At 37.9% G+C, this 5,600-nt stretch overlaps 1 pseudogene across 1 annotated transcript; it reads left to right on the top strand.

Annotated features, from left to right (window-relative positions):
* The first annotated feature begins 332 nt into the window (after positions 1-332).
* LOC143236979 (actin-3-like) lies at positions 333-4,228 on the top strand (annotated as a pseudogene). The gene is made up of 5 exons (XR_013019828.1): positions 333-508; positions 2,371-2,508; positions 2,652-2,891; positions 3,007-3,253; positions 3,380-4,228. The product of XR_013019828.1 is annotated as an actin-3-like (transcript).
* Positions 4,229-5,600: the final 1,372 nt, after the last annotated feature.

Raw genomic sequence — 5,600 nt, 5'->3', positions numbered from 1 at the left:
ACATCCTGTCTGCGACAATAATGTTTTATAATTATCGACGTGTATTCCTTCTATCTGAATAAAAACACAAATTCCAGCCGACCCACTTCACTCTGGCTTAGAGAAGTCTCATCTACTTTTGTACGTTGGAAGGTTCTCGATTCATGACAAGTCTCGAGGCAACCAAAGTGGGACATAGACAGAGAATGGATGAAAACTAAATATAGGTTTCGCTCTCTAGTCAGACTCAGTAACGCTACACTCGCATATTTGGTTGTGGGAAGAAACGACAGAAATAGCCTGATTTTCTTCTCGCCTGCTGGCGTTACCTTCAGAGCCTCCTGTCCGTATATGGCAGATATTCTGGAGCGCTTGTACACTCTCGCCTTTGCCAGTAGATGACACGAGAATATGTGACGTCATCCGTAGTACAAAACGCGTCAGTTGGTTTCGTTTGGACCACTCCTAAGAGGAAGCCAGTTGTAGCAGGACTAGTACCAAGTTTTGGAAGGGAACGAACTTTCATCCGGTAGGAACACCGAGTTTCTATTATTGTGAATGACAGATATATGTTTTGTGGAAGTTTGTCTTAAATCCATGACAGCAACGGCACTGTTTTCGGATTCTCCTTTCTTGACGATTATCGATTATCATTTCTGTGCGAACCAGCCCTTACCGTGATATCTGTTGCAGCTTTGTTTACCGACAGATGCTTAGGTCACTCTAAATATATCATATTAACGTCAAGTTAATTGATAATATACGGTTTTATATTTTTTGAATAAATTAGATTAAGCTTAGATTAAATAAAATAAAAACATTCTGGTAGTGTGGGACTAGCTGACTTACTAGTTAAATAAAGAAATATCACCATAGTATAAGACTAGTTGACTTAATAGTTAAATACAGAAATATTACCCAAGTATAGGACAAGCTGGCTTACTAGTAAAATACAGAAATATAACCTTAGTATAGGACTAGTTGACTTATTAGTTAAATACAGAAATAGAAGATTAGCCAATAAGGTAACATCTCTGTAAAGCCATTTTCTTGAGAAACATATCAGTACAACTTTCAGGTTTTGACATTGAACCTACATTTATATTTAGGATAACATTTATAGATATTGTTAAACTATACAGTAACTATCATATCTTAACATAACTAACGTATCTGTTTTCTTCCTCACAGTACCTATTTATTTTTTACATACCTAACGTTTCTGTTTTCTTCCTTACAGTAACTATTATATCCTTACATAACTAACGTTTCTGTTTTCTTCCTTACAGTAACTATTTATTCTTTACATAACTAACGTTTCTTTTTTCTTCCTTACATTAACTATTATATCCTTACATAACTAACGTTTGTTTTCTTCCTTAAAGTAACTATTATATCCTTACATAACTAACGTTTCTGTTATCCTCCTTACAGTAACTATTTATTCTTTACATATCTGACGTTCCTGTTTTCTTCCTTACAGTAACTATTTATTCTTTACATAACTAACGTTTCTGTTTTCTTCCTTACAGTAACTATTTATTCTTTACATAACTAACGTTTCTGTTTTCTTCATTAAAGTAACTATTATATCTTAACATAATTAACGTTTCTGTTTTCTTCCTTACAGTAACTATTTATTCTTCACATATCTGACGTTCCTGTTTTCTTCCTTACAGTAACTATTTATTCTTTACATAACTAACGTTTCTGTTTTCTTCCTTACAGTAACTATCATATCTTAACATAATTAACGTTTCTGTTTTCTTCATTAAAGTAACTATTGTATCCTTACATAACTAACGTTTCTGTTTTCTTCCTTACAGTAACTATTATATCCTTACATAACTAACGTTTCTGTTTTCTTCCTTACAGTAACTATTTATTCTTTACATAACTAACGTTTCTGTTTTCTTCATTAAAGTAACTATTATATCCTTACATAATTAACGTTTCTGTTTTCTTCCTTACAGTAACTATTATATCTTTACATAACTAACGTTTCTGTTTTCTTCCTTACAGTAACTATTTATTCTTCACATAACTAACGTTTCTGTTTTTTTCCTTAAAGTAACTATTATATCCTTACATAACTAAACAGTAACTATTTTTCTTTGTAACTAACGTTTCTGTTTTCTTCCTTACAGTAACTATTTATTCTTTACATAACTAACGTTTCTGTTTTCTTCCTTACAGTAACTATTTATTCTTTACATAACTAACGTTTCTGTTTTTTCCTTAAAGTAACTATTATATCCTTACATAACTAACGTTTCTGTTTTCTTCCTTAAAGTAACTATTATATCCTTACATAACTAACGTTTCTGTTTTCTTCCTTAAAGTAACTATTATATCCTTACATAACTAACGTTTCTATTTTCTTCCTTACAGTAACTGTTCAGCATGTGTGACGATGAAGTTGCCGCCCTTGTTGTCGACAATGGCTCCGGAATGTGCAAAGCCGGGTTCGCCGGAGACGATGCTCCACGAGCCGTGTTCCCTTCCATCGTGGGCCGTCCTCGCCACCAGGTAAATATAGGATTTATTGTATTTTCTAAGTGATGGATAACTGTGCAGTACTCTCTTTTATCGAAAAACAATTATATAACACTCTAGTGACAAATATATTTCACCCTCATACAATAAAAATCTTACCTCTTATTATTTTCCAGGGTGTAATGGTGGGTATGGGTCAGAAAGACAGCTACGTCGGTGACGAGGCCCAGAGTAAACGTGGTATCCTGACCCTGAAGTACCCCATCGAACACGGAATTGTCACCAACTGGGACGATATGGAGAAGATCTGGCATCACACCTTCTACAATGAGCTTCGTGTGGCCCCTGAGGAACACCCTGTCCTCCTAACAGAAGCTCCTCTTAACCCTAAAGCTAATAGAGAGAAGATGACTCAGGTACGTCTTCTATTATTACTGTATATCGCGTTAAATTTACTAATCCCAATAATAACCCACGTGTCGTAGTATTAATCAGACGTTTGTTCTCATCCAACACTGCTTCCTTCAACAGATCATGTTTGAAACGTTCAACACCCCAGCTATGTATGTGGCTATCCAAGCCGTCCTGTCCCTCTATGCCTCCGGTCGTACCACCGGTATTGTGCTGGACAGCGGTGACGGTGTTTCTCACACTGTACCCATCTACGAAGGTTACGCCCTCCCCCACGCCATCCTCCGATTGGACTTGGCTGGTCGGGACTTAACTGACTACCTGATGAAAATCTTGACTGAACGTGGTTACAGCTTCACAACCACAGGTATGAAATCTCCCATATTTTAATTATAAAGTTCATGTACACACTATTGTGCTATTTTCTTTATTTTTCCCTCCAAGATATTATTATTCTTGGAATGTATAACATTTCTCATTTTCTCATTTCTAGCCGAGCGGGAAATCGTACGTGATATCAAAGAAAAGCTTTGTTACGTTGCTCTGGACTTTGACCAGGAAATGGCCACAGCTGCTTCCTCCTCCTCACTCGAAAAGTCCTACGAGCTGCCTGACGGTCAGGTCATCACAATCGGTAATGAAAGGTTCCGCTGCCCCGAGGCTCTGTTCCAGCCTTCCTTCTTGGGTATGGAGTCTTCTGGTATCCACGAGACCACCTACAATTCCATCATGAAGTGTGACATTGACATTCGTAAAGACCTGTACGCCAACACTGTTCTGTCTGGTGGCACCACCATGTACCCAGGTATCGCTGACAGGATGCAGAAGGAGATTACAGCTCTCGCCCCCAGCACCATGAAGATCAAAATAATCGCACCTCCTGAGAGGAAGTACTCCGTCTGGATCGGTGGATCCATCCTGGCTTCTCTGTCCACCTTCCAGCAGATGTGGATCTCCAAACAAGAATACGACGAGTCTGGTCCAAGCATCGTTCACCGCAAGTGTTTCTAGGCCTCAGAACTTGTGTTCAAGTGGTTCTAGACCTCAGAACTTGTGTTCAAGTGGTTCTAGACCTCAGGACGTATGTTCAAGTGGTTCTAGACCTTAGAACTCGTGTTAAAATGGTTCTTGCCTTTCTTCTGAATTCGTGTACTCGCTATACTTTACAGATATACCCTTTCGTCTAACTTATTCTTCGCCGGTAGCGCTACCTCTAGGCGAAGCTGCTCACTATGTCCAATAGAGAAGTAAATTTATTAATACGTCCAATTATACTGACCTCAAGGATGTCACTATTTTCTGTAAAAAACAAAAAATATTCAATAAAAACTTCGAAGATTTATTAGTTTCTTGTAATTTGTTCAAAATTTCTCTATTGTCACTTTAGTCTTTTTTATTATCATTAAACTTCCCTCTGGTTCCGCATCACAAGGACGTATTTCCGGTTACAATCTTTATTTATTCATACGAAACATCAATACACATGTTAATAACTTATTCGACACGTATACTTTGATGTTTAATTGTTTAACATTCTCTACTACGTTAACAGACACATATTAATAACTTCTACTTACGTATACTTTGATGTTTAACTGTTTATTATTCTCTACAACGTTAACAGACACATATTAATAACTTCTACACGCACATTGTGATGTTTAACTGTTTAGCATTATCTACAATGTTAACAGACACATATATTAATAACTCGGTGAGTATTTCTGTACGTGGTGAGTAGACCTCCGAGGGAAGATTCTGTTCTTTCAGTTTACCTTCTCTGGGATCTAAACATCCACCCACGTGTTTTCCGCGCGTGGTGACCCGTGAAGGGGAGAAGATTCTTATGGTTGAGGGGTCCAACCCTAACACACCACTTTGGCCTTAAATTCCTGTAGACGGGCGGCCTTGGGGTGGTACACAAGGGTCAACCAAGTACCAGTGTTGGATGTTCTCAACAGATATTGTGGACATTGTATCTGATTCTGGTGTTTGGGTACAGTGCTCACGAAACCTTGGAGTCGCTGCAGTGTCCTTTTTTGGCATTGTAGTACGTCTTAGGGCTCCATGGTGAGTGGAGTCAGTGGGCACCGAAAAATTATTTATTATAGATCCTCCAAATAAAAACTTAAATAAAATAGTGATAAAAAAGTCTACAGATAAACGACCACTTCTTAAAGATTCTGAGCAGCATTCTTCAACATCTGTAACACCTGTACCTCATTTCTTTATACTACATTATCTTTCAGACAAACCTTTAGAGCAAATGTCTCCCTTTTACATTTAGAAGGAACTATAGGAAGGTGCTGGCTCCTCAAAGTCAGTAAAGAAGCTTTGCTCTGGTGACATATTGGTGGAAATATCCACATTTCAGCACAGTGAACCCCTCTAATATTGAAAGGCGAATGGGGATATACCTATTGAGGTTACACCTCATGCTTTTTTAATTCTTCACGAGAAGTTATTGTTGAGAGGGATTTGAAGAACTTTCCCGAGTCAGAGATTCTCACTAGTTTCTCCACCCAAAGAGTTTCTGCAGTGAAGCGTATCTCCACTCACAAAGATGGAATTATGATGCTGACCAATGTCCACATTCGGACATTTACATCACCACGTCCACCTGCCACCATCAAGACAGGTTATCTTAATTGGAGGGTACGGCCATACATTCCAAACCTTCTCCAATGTTTCCAGTGTCAAAAATTCAGTCACTC

The sequence above is a fragment of the Tachypleus tridentatus genome, chromosome 13 (assembly GCF_004210375.1).
Source record: "Tachypleus tridentatus isolate NWPU-2018 chromosome 13, ASM421037v1, whole genome shotgun sequence".
In the NCBI taxonomy this organism is placed as follows: Eukaryota; Metazoa; Arthropoda; class Merostomata; order Xiphosura; family Limulidae; genus Tachypleus; species Tachypleus tridentatus.
The sequence above is the reverse complement of the archived record's forward strand: the minus strand, read 5'-3'. Positions and strand labels throughout refer to the sequence as shown.